The 20,250-nt window shown below is 42.8% G+C and overlaps 1 long non-coding RNA gene across 1 annotated transcript in view; it reads left to right on the plus strand.

Moving 5' to 3' along the window:
- LOC110366339 (uncharacterized) overlaps nt 1-20,250 on the plus strand; it is a 132,094-nt gene that overhangs the window by 80,797 nt on the left and 31,047 nt on the right. Inside the window, exon 9 of the long non-coding RNA XR_010473129.1 lies at nt 5,975-19,737. This is a non-coding gene — a long non-coding RNA (uncharacterized LOC110366339). The remainder of the gene's footprint in view (nt 1-5,974; nt 19,738-20,250) is intronic.

The following is a 20,250-nucleotide window of genomic DNA, read 5'->3' on the forward strand; positions in this document are numbered from 1 at the left end:
CTCTAAAATGTCTGCAGCTGAAAGCCTCTGAGATCACACTGGAGCTGAAGGAAATTACTTGTATTGCACCCTATCCTGGTCACTGGATTCTCAGACCACACAAAATATAAAGCTGTGTCCTAGAAAAGCCAGGGTGTTTTAACTGGAAAAGAAAAAGAACCCTGGGATGTGAAAGTAGATAGACCTATTTTAATACTGAGTTTTTAGAGGATCTTTATCAAGAAGTTGGGTGGAAATGACTGACTTGTTAACATCAAATGCAGGAAGATGGTCCATTCATTCTTGCCGGATCTGCTCAGTGTTACATGAACAATGCAGCTTTGATGATCATCACTAACTGAGATTTCCCCTGCTGTGCTAATATTAATATGTACTACCTAAATCAAGTAATAATCTTTTGACCTTGAAAGGTAGTGAGAAAACCTGCAGAAAGAGGTGCCTTTTTGAGATTTCTAGTGCCCTTCGGCATTTTTTGGAAATATTTTTAGAAGGAAAACTTTTCAAGCAAATAAAGTTAGAACTTCTCTGAAATGTCAACCTTATTTCAGGTTCACACAATGTGTTGAGTCAAGTAATTTGTTATGTTTAAGCTCTGGTGCCTATACAGCTTTTTGGATGGTGAGAGTGGCACAGTCTCACCGTCTCACACGTTTAGTACTGCTGGTCCAGATCCTATGGAAAAGGGCAAAAGGACTTTGAAGTCTGTCGCAGGGTATATAGTCTGAAATCTATACCACTGAAGTATGAAGGCCCCACTGCAAGGTGACAGTAGTAAGTGCTGATAGATGGCATCACACTGCTTTTGTTTTCTGAAACTCTCCCCTTTGTTTCCTGCTTCATTGGTGGAGGAAGTGGCTGAGCACAAGCGCTAGTCAACACATCTCTCTTTATTATTGTTATTATTTTGGCAGAGGTTGGTCTGTGTTCACTCCCACCTGGGTGTGGAGATGCCAGCCTGATGATTTGTTCTCTGAAACTGAACCAAACCCTCTGATAAACCGTAAAGTTATGGGGAAGGATTTCCTTGGCCAGTCAAAGGTTTTTGAGAAGCTTAACTCAGATGAATCTGTTGGCCAAGAAGGGCAAAGTTCCCTACAGAATTTCTCTCCTAAACTTTTCTGATAATTAGGAAGAGACACTGGTCGCTGAGGTCATCATTGAGCAAGAAGAAGAGGAGAACAAAATCCCCAAATGATTGTTCCCCCAAAACTGCTGTGTAACCATTCCCACGCCCAAGACATACCTTTCCATCTGGTCTCACGGGGTTTTTTTAAGGGCGGTTTCTTTCTTCTCTAATTATTTTTTCACAAATCAAATAATTACATAGTCAGAGAGCATTAATCACCTTATGTAACTTCACAGTAGTGAAAACTAAAGGTAACACACAAAAATATAATCAGTAATAAAAAAGTAAGGGATGGTGGAGAGTTATGTGTATGCAAGGCAGAAAAATTGCTCTGGATGTGTCACCACTTTCTCAGGTGTATCACAGAAGTATAAGGACTTAATCTGACCTTGATGTTGTCTGAAGCACCTGAGATGTAATCCATATAAAGTTCAGCAGAAAAACCATCTACGTATTGCTAGGAGTTAATTACTTTGTAGATATAGGTTTGAGTGGTAACTGAAGCACAAAAGACTAGAAAATATAAAAAAAAAAATAGGCAGCTAAGCACATACTTCATGCCTGCATGAAGCCAACATGGCTTTCCTGCCAACATGACTTTTACTGTGAATGCACTGGAACATAAGAACAACCGCAAGGTCTCAGAGGAAGGCACATCTCAGCATCCTGTCTCCAACAGTGGCCACAGCAAGTCTCTAGGGTAGTGTACAAACAGAACATGCATCCATGATATTTCCATACGATATTGCTCTCTTAGTCTCAAACTGATTTTGATTCAAGAACTTACCAGAGTCTAACACAGTTTGTCTAAGCGCCCTCAGTAGATCTCTTTCAAGTGCTTGTCCAGTCTCACCTTTCCAAATCCACATTATCTGCTGGCAAGGAGATCCATAGACTGAGGTGCAGATTACAAGATTCTGCCTTTTGCTTTCTTTTGGAAACAAAATAGTTACAGTTCTGGAGAGCTTCTGTGGTCAGCTGTCTGGAGAATATCTTTGATAATTTCTGAATTAAGAAACTCCTGTGAACAGTTTTGATGGAATGCCTAACTTTTAAGTGGTGGGGAATATTGCAAAAATCACACAAGGTTTCTTCTTCTCATTTCATTTCAGTATTGACATATCACCAAGTAGACATCTTTAGGTTTCACCCTTGTCATGAATGAGAAATGTCAATGGATTCCAGGTGTGTTAGTAGCTCACTAAATATTAGTAACATTGTTATAAAACACTCAGATTACCATCTGGTCTAGAGTTATGTGTTTTAAATGATGTCCACTTCCTTCTGGAATTGCCTGTCATTTGAATACACAGAAACCACATTTTTGCATGTATACAAAAGCACTGTTTGGCTTGTATCATCTGAATTCCCTTTTCTTCCCGTGTAGCATAACAGTAAGTTATGTGCTGTCTCTGTAGTGAGGCACCCATCACAAAGTTCAGATTTGGAGCTGAGCCTCAACCATTCCATGGTTGTTATAATCCATGTTTTTGTGTAGGTCCTTTCCCAAAGATAGACAGCATTTCAACAGGCCCCTCTTAGTATCATTAAGGATGCATAACTCAGTAACCTGTGACTCCAAAGCACTTTAGACCAATGAACCACTCTCAGCCGTTGATATGTCTTGCAAACTCCCCATCTTCATATAAAGCCTGGAACATGAGGTGACAGGGCAGAGACAGAAGAGGTTTCATTCAAAGCCCCTGTCATACAAAACTGGCAGGTTCGTATATGTTGATGTTTAGTATATTCCTAGAGGATGTGAGGACTACTTATTAGGACCTAAAGGATGACAAGGGATGAGTCAGTCACAGTTCGGAAAGTGTTTTTAGGAATCAGCTTTGCTTTCCAGCACTGGTGAGTGCCTGGTCAGGCCTCTGGCAGGCAATATACAGCCAGAGTTCATCAGTGAGTGTGATGAAGATAGTTCTGTTCAACAGGAGACAGGAGCACGTGGCTCCTGAAACCAAATTATCTGAAAATATGCTTTGTGCATTGCTAATAAGAGAAGGAAATAGTGCTGCTAGACATTGGTTTCAGCTCTCTATCTGAAAGTCTGTTAGGAGGTACAGACAAATGTGTTGGTGCTGATGATGGGAAATTAGATTATCGAGTTTGTGGTCTATGGAAAAGGAATAAGGTTTTATTTGGTCCAGCAGCTAAAAAATACATAAATAAAACATTTTAGGTGCTGCTACAAATGTATCTAGCCCTGTATCTGTTTTTATATCTTTAAAAAGCACTGTAGATCTTTCGTACATGGTTATGTTTAACTGTCTTGCTTCCTATTCAAAGAGCGTCGCACAATGATTAAGGAGTATGATCACGACTCTTCTTGAGACAAGAGTGTCTTGTCACTTAGCAGCCTAATTATTGACTTTTGAGATTGTATCAGAATATTCCCACATATTCAAATTAATACTGGATTATAAAACCTTCTGCCATAGCTGTGTATTTGTGACATTTGCCTCTGAAGTGCTATCAGAAGCTCTTCCCTTGCTGTTATTCAGTGCCTTGATTGGAGCAGAACAAATACTTGGGCGAGTGTTAGGCTTTACTGTTTCTCTGCTCTTTTTGGACTTACTGTGAAATAGTTCCTAATGCTAAAGAAGAACTGCAACATGCTAAACCACATGCATTTAGGAACAGTACAAGGTGTTGTCAGCTATGGGAAAGACAGAAAGCCTATTTTCAAAACCTGGTGAATGGGTTAAAGCTGCTACCAGGGAAAGATTTGCCCTTTTACAGATCTGAAGGGAGGTATTGTTGACAGTATGGAGTAGAGGCCCAGCAAGATTTTAAATTTTTGTCTGACTTTTATTCCAGGGAAAGAAAGGACATTGACAACAACAGCTGCCTGTAGCACAGCTTCTCCTCCTTTTGTTTACACTTGACTTCTAATATGGATTCTAGGCATGGTTCAGCAAACAGAGGGAAGATCTTTACAGACATGGACTGGCACAGTATTAGAAAAAATAATGCAGAAAACTGCCAATCCTGGAATAACATAATGGGTTTTCTTTATCCGATGCATCTAAAATATGAACCTAAATAAACATGCATAAGCCTTAACTTGTAAAAGTTTTATGGGGCTCTTGCTTTAGCTGCAGAGTCATTTGCTGGGAAGGCAGACCTGGTGTCACAGGGCTCACTGGACTAACTCAGAGAAGGTCCCAACTGAAGTCTTGGCTCAAAGGTAAAAAGATAAAACCACTACATTGCATTATCTGGTGATTCATTTTGTTGTTATTTGAGTACATGGCAAATAGAGAATGATTTTGTGATCCAGAAATGGCACTGACAGCTGCAGTACTTCATCCCTTCTCCATAAGTGCTCTCTTCCCAAATGTGGGACAACATTTTCAAGATTGAGGAACAGATTTTTAGAGACAACAGTAAACCTTGGGAGCTCTTCTAGCCTATCCTCATGCCCCAGTAAAAGAGCAACTCTTTCTAAACCATATCTACTAGACTAAAATACGTGTGTATACAAAAGCTATTTACCTTAGGCAGGCAGCTACAAGGAGTCAAGGGTTGGCTGCATGTTAAGTTGAAAGCACACATCAGTACAGGCACAGAAGAGAGAAAAACTTCTGAGAGAGATAGAAACTTTATCAGTGTGGGAGTAACAGATTTTTTTCATATGGTTCTGAGAGCTGGTGGTTATCATGTTTTAGCATGTGATTAGAACAGCTTACGTTTGGATATTGTTGAAATCTAATGGACAGTGGATAATCTTCAGCAATTTAAGTGTGAATTAAAATGATGAATGTCTCCTTTTATTGAAATGGTAGCACTGTGTTTCACGTTACTGGTAGAAATAATTTATAGAGCTGATGAGAGCAATACTGTATTGATAGCAACATTAGAAAGAAGCCTGTAAATTTTGGATGGCAGCACAGACCTTCATAAAGCACCATTTTTCTTTTTGCAGCTTTAAATCCCCAGAAACTTGTACCTATAGTGCCCATACCTCCTCCTCTTTAGTAACTGAAGACTGCTCTTCTCCAGTTAAACAAACAAACAAACTCCAATTTAAACTGGCAAGGTTAGCCCAAACACTTTTCAGTACCACATACATGTGTCCTCTGATGGTTCAGGAAATCTCAAATCTACTCATTTTGTTGATTCTGGGACTAGTGAAGAAACACTAGAGGAGGGACTGATAGAGACTACAGTGCGCTGGTGATGTGCGCAGAGATGAGAACCTAGCTGCCATTTCTACACTAAAGTTTTAATAATGCTTTAATTTTCTCTTACGGTTATCAGAAATGGAGATTCATCCCTTGCGATCCCTGTGTTAATTGTGCTGTTTATGATAATAACTTTCTTGATTATTTTGGATGATTTGAGTTCTGAGACTTTCCTCATATATATGTGAGTGCATCTGCATGTTTTAAGATATGAAAATTGCTCTGGTGTATTCCTGTTAAATTGCATGGCAATAACTATAACAATATCCCACATAAATTATTATTGTGGAGACTTACCTACTTGTCCTTGCCTCAGCTAATTATATTTCACCCCCATTCACTTTTTTCATGCCGTCACTTCAAATGTATATTTTTTTGGTTCTCTAACTCTGCAGTAGCTTTAGTACATTCCCTGACAGCGGAGTGGGTTATAGTTACAGTGGGGAGACTTGCTGGACTAAGTGAACCGAAATGAAAGATATTTTAGTCTCTTGACATACAATCCTCAAGTAACTGTATGGAAAGCACTAGTGTTTTTAATGAATAAATATTGCTGACCCATTAATCAAATGCCTGAAACTGAACACATCTGGGCACGGACTCGGTGCAGATGCAGCCCAGCACAGGTCAGACAACACACCTCCTTATTTTCCAGGGCTGGACCACTGGTGTGAAGCCCCACATGAGGCCCAGGCTCTTTGGACCATGCATGGTGAAGAACAGGCTGCCAAAAAGGGCAAGCTCTATAACCTTGCCCCTCTTGAGGTCCTGGCATTAACAAGCTGGAACCATCAAGAGTGGGCTTCTGCTTCAACTTCTGCTCGTCCTCTTCACCTCAGCTGTCCAGACCTGCACTTTTAAAATGCAGACCTTGATATGAGAGCACTGGTCCAGAAAGTGACTGACATCTGTACAAGTCCCTCCTCATTCCGGAAAGATCCAAACTGTTATCCCCAGGAGGGCAACCAAACCCAGGTAACACCCAAACTATGACCAGCCTTTCAGCTAAATTTCTTTTTATTTTTTAAATAAATTTACCCTTGAAAAGAACATTCTTCTAACAAACATCTGTCTCCAGGTTTTGCTTGGGCTGGGTGGACGTCTTCAGAGAGCAGCCTTGCTTTGTAGAGCAGCTTTTTGTTGAAAGGGCAGATCTGGCTGTATGTCTTCTGAGGCTCCAGAGGAGCTGAGGATGTGTTGTCCCCCATCCCCATGCCTTCTGGTCTGTGTTGTCCCAGAGGAGCAGGGCTGTTATTCAGAGACCTCTTTATTCAAAAAATATGTTTTCAATTAGTGTTTTTAACACTCGAGAAGCCGCCCTAATACCAATGTGACATAAGTTTACATAGCAAGCTGTTAGCAATGTAGGAAATATATGTACCTTCACCATTAAAACCTCAGTTCACACTTAGATTTCTGCCATCTATGTTTTTCCTTTTCTGAAGCATTTATAGATCTCTAATATACCCCATTTCACCTTGCATATCCTTCTTACAAAAATATTGATAAAAATTTAAAACTCCTTAATAGGAGGAAGATTTTTTTTGTTAAAACACTTCTCAGCTTGATAAATAATGAGGTATTTTGGTTGGATTTAAAATTACTGTTTCCAAAAATTTTACCAGTTATCCTGGTGACATTGTTACTGTATTAACCTTTCCATTCTCTCTCTGGCTTCTTATACTGTCAGATATTATCAGAGTAGCTAAGCATCTCACGCATAAAATCAATAGCAAAAGTAAAATCTCTACAGGGGTTCATAGTCTCTGGCAATGCTCCCTTTTCACTGGTAAAAATTTTGCTTGAGTCAGGGCTTTTTGTTTGATTTTGAAGGGTGAAGGGGGAAAATGTTTAAGAACAAACGTGATACTTGAATTCTGTGAGCTGCACCTGTGACAAGAAGACTTCTTAGAGGTCCTGGTGGCCACTCCTGAAGACAGCTGCCCCAGGGTCACCTCGTGCCTGGTGAGGTGGGCATCCACATGCCCATACCCATTGTCTGAGGTGACATGGGTCAAGGTAAGAACACAGCCGACCACAGGCTCTGCTTTTGTACAGATGGTGTCAGGGTCTGCAACTGGGCTGGGTGGCCTTCGCACCACATGGTTCCCAGTGGTCCCAGGGATGCTGTAGCCAAGAGGGTCAGCATAACCCCTTGTTTGAACCACTGACTTCACCTTCCACATCTTCCCCTGAAACTTTAGATTTCAGTTGAATAGGACACTTCTATTTGTTTTTAAACCACTCTCTTGATGTCTTGATTCGCCTCCTCCACACATTTTTGCCATGTTTTTCTCTTCAGGAGTCTCTTTTTCAGGATAAGTAGATGCTATTTAGTTTCTCCTCATATGGAAGCTCTTCCATGTTTTGGATCATTCTCATTTCTCTTGTCTAAAACCTACCGTTGTCCCCTTTTTTACATCAAGAGACCAGGAGTGCAATGAATTACCTCAGATATGGATGCACCAAGGGTTTAAGCAATGACACAATGGTGTTTTCTGTTATCTTTTTTTCATCCCTCTGTGCACAGTGATACTGATGAAAACCCCTTAATAATGTCACCAACGTCATTGTGGAGTTTTCTTTTGTATTGTCATTTGTGTTGCATTTTAGAAAAGAATAAGTATTTTTAGTAACATGTGAAGCATAAAAGCAGGTGCTGCATTTTTCAGTTTCACAATTTAACCCAAATGGCTTTCTGTGTCATTAGCTTCATGCAGTCCTGCTGAAAAGAACTATAAACTACAATCTAGGCTAGTTTTTTTCCACATAATATTTCCAGCAGCAGCATATGTGCTTGTCGTGTAGTTGGGGCTGATCCAAGCTGTAGAAGTGCAGTGGATGGGGTCGTGCCCACAGTTACCCTGCAGTGCTGGGCTCACAAGAAGAGCACCCCAGTGGGGAAAATGTGATAGAAAATGTCTCCTGGAGGTCCCCTGCTCCTCACAGCATGTACCCAGTGCTTTGGCCTGGCCTCATCCTGACTCCAAGAGGAGTTTGCAATCTGTGGTAGGTCTCAGAGTGGTGGCTAATTGCTGCCAGTGTCCCCCGTGTCATTGGCAGACATCTGTGGGGAGGGCCCTGGCTGTACAAGGACACCCCAATGCCATTGCATGGACTGACTCACATTTAGTCAATCCAGCATTGGTGGGCAGGTCCTCACGTTCACCGGGTCCAGGCTAAATCAGTTTGGTGCCAGAGTAATTTAGTTCCCACCCCCGCACCATGATGAATTTTCCTCTGAGAGGCCCATGCAGAGCTCACGCTCAGGTTGTTTGTGGTGACGGTTTCTACAAAGATGTGAGCTGACACAAGCACCCGTTTCACGTGCAGTTGCTCTTAACTGCAGTCCTCCTTCATGCCACCCATCCTTGTGCCAGCCCACGTAAAATAAGCTGCACTGTAGATGCAATTTCCAGTAGTGACATTGATATGGTTTAACTCAAATTTTGGGAATCCGAGCTAAAAGAGAATTGATTCTTCAGAAACTGCAGGCTATCCACCCCTGGAAAACAAGTGTTAGTATTGGCTGTATTGCCTTAGAGCAACATCATGGCTGCCCTTAGTTGTGCTGAGGGCAGCTGCCCCTCCGGTGAGGGACGCAGATACTGGTATTTGCTCTTTATTCGCTAGTCCTGAAGCAAGCATATTTCATCCAGATCAGAAAATCTGAAATATCAGTTTGTACTGCTGATTGGCAGCTTTTGCTTCTGCAGTAAGTGCATTAATAACAGTGGAATGTTTTTGTGGTTCATCAGGATGCTTTCCAAGCAGTCACCTTTGACTGATCAGCAAGAACAGACCGTATTCACACACGTGACTCTCTCAACCATGTCATTGCTGCTGTAAGTCAGAGAAGCTGTTGTCCCTACAGTCCACAAAATTCATATGTTACCACAGCCCATTTCCCAGCTTATTCCATGCTGCAGGACCAGTAGCCTAATCTGTGTTGTGTTCCAGGAAGAGTGAGAGCAAGACTGAAATGTTATGAGTTGTTTGTTGCCTTTGCCATCGCCATGGTGAAATGTCTTGGTGCAACCCGCAGATGAGTGCGGGAATTGGACCATACTTTGTCTTAGAGAAGAACACTAAAAATGTCGCAGGGGAATAAGAAAAAAGGAGAACAAGCAGTGAGAAGATTTGTCCTTAGAACTAGAAAATAGGGCAAGGATGAATCTCAGACTGAAAAGAAACCCCACCACCTCCAGGCCCCAAAGACCTCCCTTGGTGGCCTCCAACAGACTCTGCATGTGGCATCAGCGCAGCAGCCCAAAAAACTCCAGGTCCTCTCCTCCCCTCTCCCTTGGGGCTCAGTGCAGGGGAGATGGCACCTCCCTGTGCAGACCAGATGCACCTCTCTTTTCCACTGGTGGGATGTCCAGATGCTCCCCCCACCTTCAGCCTCTGTCGGCCATGGGGGGATGTGCCACTTTCAGGGAGCCAGGTCAGTACAGAATGATCGAGGACACCCAGCCCTACTGGAACACCATTGCCACCATGGAGTCAAATCCAGTTGTCAGCCAGTCACAAGCGGTGTTCCCCAGGGCTCAGTATTGTGGCCAGTTCTATTTAATATCTGTATCAATGATCTGGATGAGGTAGTTGAGTGCACCCTCAGTAAGTTTGCAGATGACACCAAGTTGGGTGGGAAAGTTCAACTGCTGGAGGGTAGAATGGCTCTGCAGAGGGATCTGGACTGGCTGGATTGATGGGCTGAGGCCAGTTGTATGAGGTTCAACAAGGCCATGTATGGGGTACTGCACCTGGATCATAACAACCCCAGGCAGCACTACAGGCTGGTGAAGGATCTGGAGCATGAATCTTATAAGGAGCAGCTGAGGGAACTGGGGCTGTTTAGCCTGGAGAAAAGGAGGCTGGAAGGAGACCTTATTGATGTCTACAGCTACCTGAAAGGAGGTTGTAGCATGGAGGATGTTGGTCTCTTCTCCCAAGTACCACGTGATAGAACAAGAGGAAATGGCCTCAAGTTGCACCAGGAGAGGTTTAGATTGGATATCAGGAAAAATTTATTCCCGGAAAGGGTTGTCAAGCATTGGAACAGGCTGCCCAGGGAAATGGCTGAGTCACCATCCCTAGAGGTGTTTAAAAAACACATAGATTAGGTTCTTAGGGGCATGGTTTAGAAATGGACTTGGGAGCATTGAATTAACAGTTGGATTTGGTGATCTTGAAGGTCTTTTACAACCAAAACAATACTATGATCTCATCCAGGGGAGAACAGGCACAGGATGAGGAGAGGGCTGGAGCCCAGACACACGAGGACAAGTGGAGGGCAGTGCCTGCACCCAAGGGACAGCAGAAGTGCACAGGGGATCAATCCTGAGCAAAGGGGTCCTTCATCCCCCAACTAGGTATAAGGAAGAAATTTTCTATGACGAGGGTGGTCAAACACTGGTCCAGGTTGCCCAGAGAGGTGATAGGTGCCCCATTCCCAGAAACATTCAGTGTCAGGTTGGGTGGGACTCTGAGCAACCTGATCTAGTTGAAGATATCCCTATTCACTGCATGGGGGTTGGACTAGATGACTTTAGAGGTCCCTTCCAACCCAAACTATTCTATGATTCTATGGCTGATTTCCTTGCTTTGCCATTAACTTCCACCAGAAAAGCATAGGGTATTCTATTAATAATGCTACGAGGTTTGAACTTGGGATCATTTAAAATACCAGTGTTCATTCACCATTATTTTGTTGAAGCAAAGTAAACAGACAAGTCTTAATTTGTGAAATGGGCCATCTGTTCCTATACAAACTGCATAATAGAATGCACAACTATTTCAATTAATATAGTAAGCCATCTTTAAGCAATGCACATGATTTTGTATACGTTTTTGACTACAGAAGATGTCATTATCCTTTGCTCTAATTGCTCTTGATTTTACCTCCTTATCTTTTTATTTAAAGAAAAGGAATGACAACTTGTCTCATTGAGAGCAAAGTTTGCTCATAGATGGATCAGGAATAATTAGGCCAAATAGTACTACAAACTCCAGCAGACAGGATATCTCCATTACAGAGAGTTATGTTGTCATTTCTTTGACCATCCTCCCATCAATCCATCCATCAACAAATTAAAGTTGGCTAAAGAGCCACTTATCTTGAGTGCTTTTTACCCTGATCACTGTCAATCTAAGTAAATAAACATTTTCCCTAGGTGGAGTTTACATATTTAACCATGTTTCAGGAGACACTCCCCTTGCTACTTCTACATCCAGCAAATTGCACGTGCTCTTGCTGTTTCCTGATTCACCTCACCCACACATTGCACCTTCATTAAATGAGCCCTGGTCCCCCTGCCTCCCTTTGATTTGTCTTTAAAGACAGGATGACAAGGATAAAGTTGCATTAAAACTCACAGACTAAAAAATGTCTCTTATTCACTGAGGCTGGAAAAAAACTGTTGTCCCATGCAGGATGCACATCAATAATGGACCAAGTATGTGAAAGAAATAAAAAATGAAAAGCAGAGCTTTATCAGCAAACTTGCTTTGAGGAATATGGTAATGCTACTGCATCTGACTTTCAGCATTTAAACCGTCATACCATCAGTGACTTTAGGGCTTCATCATGAACATAAGCAGTGATATGAGCAGCATTACGTTTTATATCTAATAAATATGTATGTGCCAGTGAATACACTGTTAAAGATATTACTTTCTCCCTATTATTTATTTTTCACTTAATTGATACATAGAATGGATCGCACTCTGCCTACTGCCTATCAGGCAGACGCAAAGGAATAACGGTCTTAGTTATTAGGATTAATGTATGCCTAGTGCTTTTCAAAAGACAGTCACACACACACACATGTAGAAGGGGTGACACTCCCCTCCTACCGAAGTCAATAGGCTACGTACCATTGCTGTCAGTAATGATGGGGGCTGTTCCCAAAGCTAACTGTAACTGGATTAGAATGACTGAGAACAAACGTACTGCTGTGGGCAAAGCTGGAGAGTTGTTAGGGAAGCAGGAGATGAACAACAAGCTGATATTCCCTGTTGATCATTAAGGATAACTTGCCTTTTCCTTTCAAATACCTTGCAAACATGACAGCTTGTTGGTACTGGCCAGGGACTGACACTTTCAGTTTTTGTGTTGCTGCTGCATGGTCAGGACTGGAGCCCCAAGAGCATTTGGGCACTTTGCAGCCCTGGTGTCCAGCTGTGTTGTGCAAGGCACAGTTCCATGCACAGTGCCATGGTCCCCCGTGCAGCCCTGGCGAGCTGGGCACAGCCATGCCTGCTGGCCTGAGAACTCCCAAAAATCCTGTCTGCTGCTTCATGCCCCTTCATCTGATGTGGGAAGAGATGTGTTCCTATAGCCACAAAACAAACATGTCTCAGTTGCTAGATTTTCCTGCAATGAAGGCAGAACATGAGAAAATCTTTTGTAGTGGCAACAAGTCTGTTGGATAATGCCATACTGATTTTAGTGGAAAATGTCTGATCCCCACTTGAAGCCAAAGCAGACCCCAAGTAGCATCTCTTCTCTTTTACCTGCAATGTAGTTGATGTTAAACATCTCAGTGCTCACAGGCTTTTCTCTTTGATGTAGTCAAAGCAGAAGCAAAGGAAGGTTTGGCTTTCCTACAGGGCTTTTCCCAAGTGCAGATATATCTCCTGAGACTACAACTCTGAAACGGCCATTCCAGATTTTGGTGCATACCTGTTCCCCTGCTTGCTCAACCTGCCCCATGCGTGCTCAATCTGTACGGAGAGGCTTCATAGAGACTCACTGGAGAGGCTGTGCACCCTGTGACAATTTGTCAAAGGTGGGCAAGGGTACAGCTGTTCTGTAAAAGTCATCACGGACAGTCTTATGGAAGAGGACAACTCAGCAAGAGCACCTTCCCCATGGACTGCAATAGAGCAGACAGTGTAAGTAAGTAGCATAACCTTTCCTTATGCCCATCTCTCCTCCTACTGCCTGGTCTTCTCAGGAGCTCAAGGCGGGAGATTACTGTAACATGATGAAAAAAGATGCAACTTTTCTGCCCTTTTAGTAGACACAGTAAGCAAGAGATGCTTTCCTTTCCCTGCCAAAATAACTCACTTCTTCTGCCTGGACAAACAAAGGGGACTAGATAAGTGATTTATACTCCTAATATTTTGATCAAACCCCACCACAAATTTTGTCCCTCAAACACAATTATAAAACTGCTCTAAATCTGTTCCTGCTGAGTTCAGCAGTTGAACTGCAAGGTGTCCTGCCCTGGACAGCATCCACACCCCCTGCCCAATGGCCCCGTGGGCAGGAGACAACGTGTCCCTGCCCCATGAGGCTGTGTGCAATATATCTGTCCATAAGCACAGGGGAGAGAGAGTTAAGTATGCAGGAGCAAAGAGGTTGTTTACAGATTGAGGATGCAGGCAGAGCTCAAGGAGGAGGTGCATTTTGCTCACCCCCTCTCCAACATTTGTGGGGACAGTGGCAAATGTCCCCACTGCAGCTTGCTGTCCTGGGGCTATTCCCTGGCACTTGCTGCTCTCATCCTGGAGAAGAGCCTGCGCCTCACTTTGCCCAGAGGAAAATGCTTCCCATCTTGAGGATCTTGGCAAGATACCTGAGGTGCCTCATCACATCCCATGCGTTTCAGTAATGACAAGATGCCACCCGATGCTTGGCTCACACTGCCCGCCTGCTCTTTAAATCTCAGCCGCCTCTTCTGCACTGATATTCCGACCAAGCTCTTCAAATGCAAGTGTGGATGGCGTCTTGCTTGTCGCTAAAGAGGCCCTCAGCAGAAGTCAAAGGTGGGTAAGATGGCTGAACTGATGTTGCAGGAGTGTCCTCCATCTTTTAGCGCTTGATTTCCTCATCTTAACTCTGCATAAACACTACTTCTTTGCATTTATTTATACTAAAGTTTAAGTGCCTGTGCAAATTATAGCACAGACAGCCAGAACAGAAATGAGGCATTTAAATGGTAAATAAACACTGCCTGTGCCTGGTGGTGCTTTTATAAATAATATCCCCTTTTAAGCCTTATTCTCTGCCATACAGTCATGTCACTTTTCAGAACATCTGAACCCACAAACATCATACATCAATCTCTTTATATGCTTATTTAAAGAGCATATCAAACTATTTCTATAAGCAGAAGGACTAAATTATCCATGAATTCCAGATAACCAACCTTAACCCAGAAAATGTCAACAGTTTTCTATAACAGTCCCAAACATGGCAGCTGTAGTGCTTGGAGTACCTCTCTTAGGAGTGGCCGAGCCATGCATTGCTGGGAGCATACTCACCACCGAGCATGTTCTGGTTTTGTATTCCAGATATTAGATACTGTGCTCCACACATTTCTCTGCCATTGCAGTTGTGTGGTGCCTTTTCTGCCTTGTCTGTGCGGTGTTTTTCCTCTAAGGGGGGGAATTTTCAGTGAACCCATCCCCTAGCCCTGGAGAAACTCTTGGCAAGCAGGTGCTCAGAGAGGTGCTGCTGGAGCAGAGGCATGTCAAGCAGACTGTGGGGCGGGGGGCTCTTGGAGCAATATGATTTCTCTGTCCCCCAAGGGAAGGGGGGAGATTAAAGTGCTCATCTTCACTATTTCTTCTTGCAACTTGCAGAAACCAGTCATGGTTGGAGGCTCCCACCCTCACCACTCCATTTATTAGCACAGTACACCCTGGTTGTAAATTTAGTCCTGTAGCAAATCCTGGTTGGCTTTTACTGTTGTCCACTAGAACACAAAGTAACAGAAAACCTTTCACCTTGCTTTTCTCCTTTAACTCCCGAGCTTCTTTGCATGAGCTCTGAATTTAGAGCCATGTTCCTGATGGTTTTTATTGCAATGTTTACAACATAGATCTATAAACCTCTAGTAAATTCTGCTTGGTAAGCTTGTAATGACTACTGCCCACAACTATCTAACAGGGAGACATGCAGGTTTGCACCGGAAACATTTTAGTGAGGATACAGGTGGTTCATGTACACATTCTCAGCTATTGAACTGGGTACCATTTCAAATAACAAACCTCTATGGATAAATTCAGACTGATATGGAAGCACTGACCTTAGAGAAATCTGTTTCTCAGTCCCATATTTTGGGCACAGATAAAAACATCATACAATCTATACAGTTACGTTTGCTCTGACGTATATGCAGAACCTTCTCTGTAGTTAGCAGGGAAGTGTGTGTTTATAGTATGTGTGCGAGTGGGAAGGAAAAAACAGGCAACATTTTTAACTACTGTCCAGAGGCATAACAAGTCATGTAGCACAGTCATTTCCAGCCTTCGCTTTCGAGGAGTGAAACTGGAAACAGACTGCAGTGTTTGATCTTTCCTGAGCTCCCAAACTGCACAGCTTATTGAGGACCATCCCTAATTTGCTTTGATTTCCTGCCCACCCCATACTCTGGTAAAAATATGTGACTTAAATTCCCAGTGACAAGATGATGCAGGTGTTTTACTAATATGAACTAAGTAGCCAGAAAAAAATTCATCCAAATCGCTCATAAAGTTGATGAGAGACTAGGGAGCTTTGTTACTTTCCACCCAGCCAGTCCCCATGGTGGAGGCAGCCTTGGAGGTGGGGAGGTCAGTGCTGTGGCACAGCAGTTGCTGACTTCAATGTAGACCCAACCTTCCATGGCACGTCTCACACTGACAACCACTCCTCTTGGCAGCCCAGGCTCAGATGGGAATGGACAGAGAGGCAGAAACACATCAGAACACATCATTGAGAGATGTTTCCAAGCAGTCCCCAGATGTGTTTACAAGTTGCTGTGGGGAAGATGGTGTTGCTCTCAGCCCATGGTACCTGTCCCGTGGCTGCGTAGCAGGTGTCACGGTCCAAACTTGTCAACTTGACAAGAATTTGCCTTCTCTAAAATTTTAACAGACATGGCAAATGCAAACTGCGAATTCTTTTCAGCATGGCAGTAGTAGGTCTTTTTTGGTCTCATAATCAGAACATGGTGGTGTGATTTATTGTAGGTGCAGTTTTGCCATCATACTCTAAGATGCAAAACTGAGAAAAAAATTGAATACTGTGCGAAAAAGACTGAGGCAAAACACATGAGCGTTATACAGTATCCTCCTAATGTGGTCTCTCAGAGTGGATAATAATATAAACATTCATCCATTAGAAAAAAACGACCCTTTACTGCCCCCCATTAAATACATTGGCAGTCCTATTAAAATACAAGTCAGATTTGTGTTTAATGATCTTGAAAGGAAAGTAATTGCTTGAGTATTACCATTCAAATGTTCTTACAGCAGCATATAATATTTACAGTCTAAGCGTCACTTCTGAGAGCTATGTGGCACTGGAGATTGCCCACCCTCTTCAGAGAGAGAGCCTCTGTGGCTGAGAACCAGGGTACAAACACGACATGCTCTCTGAGCGCTGTGAAGCCTGTGAGAAACAGCCAAGCAATAGGCTCCATCAGTTATCAGTTTTAATAAGCTCTTGAAAGAAAAAAAGTCTTTCAAAAACCCTCCAACCCTGCAAAGGCAGAGCTTGAACAGCACAAATCCTTGCTCAGGTGAGGACTTTTGGTGTTACATGAGTCAAGCTCCTTGCTTTGCAAGCATCAGGTGCCAGCATCAAGCACAAAGTCATAGTAAGAACTGTCATATTTTGCTCTGCATTTTTAACCCTGACTGTGTCTTAGTGAAAACATCAGAGATGTTTGTATTCAACTACTATATATGTTTTTGTGGGAATACCCTCAAATCAAAGCTCATTTTGACTAAGGAAGAGGGGAATGTGAAAATAAAAAGGAAATAAAAATTTGTTTATTATGTTTATTTGTACAAGTCTATCAAGTGTAAACACGGAGAGTATTTCATAAAGCACATAGCAAGAGTGCCACAAAGAATATCAGAACAATTCCAGTGGGAGAAAGTAAGTTCCCAGTCCTTTTTTCCTTTTCTTATCTGTCTTGCCTGTCAAGGTCTTGGGCCCTCAGGCTTCAAGAGTGATGTCAAACTCCTGGGCTTGTTGTCAGTGCCGCGCTGCCACCTCACCCGGGGGTGTAAAACTGCTTGGCCAGGTCTGGCCCTTGCTCTGTTCTTGTACAGGGTGTAGCATGGGGAGGCCACAGTCACTGCTAAGACTCTTGTGCCCACCTATAAGCAAGATTAATTAAAAAAATACTAACAAATTCAAAATGTCTAGGGCATTGCATTTTGTTGGACATGCTGGTTCTGAGAGTGACAATCCTGCCAGAGTGAATTAGCTTTTACAGCTCAGATGCCACTGTCAGATGCCATCCCAAGCAGGGAGGACAGCAAGGATGTGATCTGAACAGAGGCAGACAAGATGCAGTCAAGCACCAATGCATACTAATCAAACTCGTACCATGGGCCAGATATTAATGGAAGGTTCTATAATCACTTTATTATTTGCAATGGTTAATGTTTCTGTAAGGGAGCAGATTATATAGTTCACCTTATTTATATGCACTTAACTGACGAATTATTCCCTCTATCAGGAGATGTTCTTCCTTGCAGAGCGTGGTTTTGGTCTCTATCTCAGCAGTTGTGAAGTGGTGGTTCAAACAGCCCAGACATGGTGATCTTGATTCCCTTTTACACAGAGACTGTCTTAGTTCACTCTCCTGATTCAAAAGACCTGTAAAGCAAGTACAAAGGTAGTTCCTGTTCCTGCTAAATCCCTGAGCAATGCCAGGAGCCTTAGTGCAAGAATGAAATTTGAAATCTCTGCAAGTCCTGTGAAGTGAACCTCTTCATGAGAAAACACAGAGAAAGAGAAAGAGAGAGAACGAGGAAAACTGAAAACATTTGCAGTTTATGCAAACCATAATTGCAAAGAAGAGCAAACGGACCCTTCAAGTAACCAGGGGCATGCACCCATCGTTGAAGGCCTGAGCATCACTACATATGTGTGTATAAACCAAGACCTCATGCTTGCCCATGGCAGCCTAGCTGTGTGCCATGCAGAAATGGCTTTGCAAGTCAATGTACTGACCTAAGAACTGCAAATCAACAACCAAGTCTGCCCCACTTCCCTCTGCATATTAGTATATTTTTGGATCAGGATGCTCGAAAAGCCCAAAATAGGAGTAGTGTTTTACCTGATCCTCTTCAATCTTCCACCAGCAAACTGAAAAATTTGACTATGCTGAGATATCTGGGATTCAGCTGAGCTCCTCATTATAGTTTTCTGATTCCCTTATTAGTGTCCTTTAAATTTCAAGTTGGAACAGATCAAGTACAATCAACAAACCCAGAAAAAAAATGCACCTATGCAATTTTAACATGACTCGCCTCCACTTCAGGCCAACTAAATAGTACATCTGGACTACACAACACGTTTCTCTTGAGAACCTGAACAAAGCTCTTGTGTTCTTGTTGCAGTTGGGACTGGGTGTTATTCAGGCTTGATGACCAACTGGTGGTGCTAATGCTTCATTGGATGGGAGGTGAAGGAGGGTTCATTACCTCTCACTCAATATGTACATGCATTACACCAACCCTCTGAAAATTACAAAGTAGCTTTCACCAGCCTTGCAATTAAAGGATCCAGCTTGAGTTTAAAAAGACACTTGCAGGAAACAGTTACACACATGTATTCCAAAATCTAATATGGCAGCACTTTAGTCATAAGAGCTTCGAGGAACAGCTACTTGCCCAGGATACTTGATGTTCAGTTCTTAGTCCTTACAATTAAGGGTTTGTGGTTTTGTTCTTTTTTTTTTTTTTTTTTTTTTTGTATCTATAATATAACATTTATCACCTGGGAGAGGTTTTATATATTAACTTGTCTGCCGAGGACTATGAAGTAGTAAAGCACCAAGTGAGAAAAGCCCAGGTTTGAGGGATAGTTAGCCACAGTCAGAGAAAACCAGCCTGGTAGGTAAAGAACAGTCTGAGCCTTGGTGGGTGGGCAAAGCTCCAGACCCAAATGTCACTCCATGTTCCAGGCAGCACAGTCATTGACTGCAACAGAAACAGACTCCAAGAATTGCAGGAGTGTAGGGAAAAAACAAACCAAACCAAACAAACAAACAAAAATCCTGAACGCCTGTTGCTTTCATTTATTCAAGTAAGTGATACTCCTTTTAAAAAAGCCAAGGTACCATCATTCATATTCAGTAGAGGTTCTTTACTCTCATGGAGCTTTGTATTTGGTGACATTTTGCAGCTCTGTCCCCTAGGCATTGCACTCAAAGTCACCTGTAACAACCAGGTCAGTGACAAGTTGTGCAAAGGATTGTCCTGTTGCCCAGAGAGGAGATGGAAGGAACTGAGACATTTTCTTTTGCAGCATCCAGACTGTGAGAGGAAAACCCCTTTTCACACCAGCTGTGACCTGTGAGGACACTTTCTTGGAGAGGCTGAACATGAGCTTCTCAGAGTAACAGCGAGCAGTGGAAGAGGGGACCCCTGGTGTGATACGGTGACAGATGGTTTGTGAAATTTCAGGTGATGACAGTCCTCATCCTAGCTTGCCATTGATTCATTCCCTGAAATCACCTTCCTCTGAGAGCTGTTAAATCTTGGGAGGAGTGAGGTACCCCTGGGTCTGCTGGGAGTGGGTGGGTTGCCTGCACCACACTCCCATCCGACCCACAGCATCTGGTGTGGTGAGTCTCAGGAAGCTATCCACACCTGGCATTTCTAGTGAAATAGCCCAGTAAGGAGCTAGCCTTTTGCCACATTTTCTCCAGTGATCACAGTTTTAATACTATGAAACAACCTGTTGGGATACTTTGGCCATTAAGGTCAAATTTTCCCTTAGATGGGCACTGCCTCATCTTCCTGTAGTGGTAAAATGATGACCATTTTTTGGAGCTCAAAGAAGTGCCGGTGCATGCTGTGAAGCCTCATCTTATAAAATACAGGCATATAAATTATTAGTTTTCTCTTGATTAAGGTAGATGCAGATACTGTGCAGGTTCCTGTAAGGTCAAGCTCACAAAGGTCTCCTCTTCCCTA

This window comes from Columba livia, chromosome 5 (genome assembly GCF_036013475.1).
Source record: "Columba livia isolate bColLiv1 breed racing homer chromosome 5, bColLiv1.pat.W.v2, whole genome shotgun sequence".
NCBI lineage: Eukaryota > Metazoa > Chordata > Aves > Columbiformes > Columbidae > Columba > Columba livia.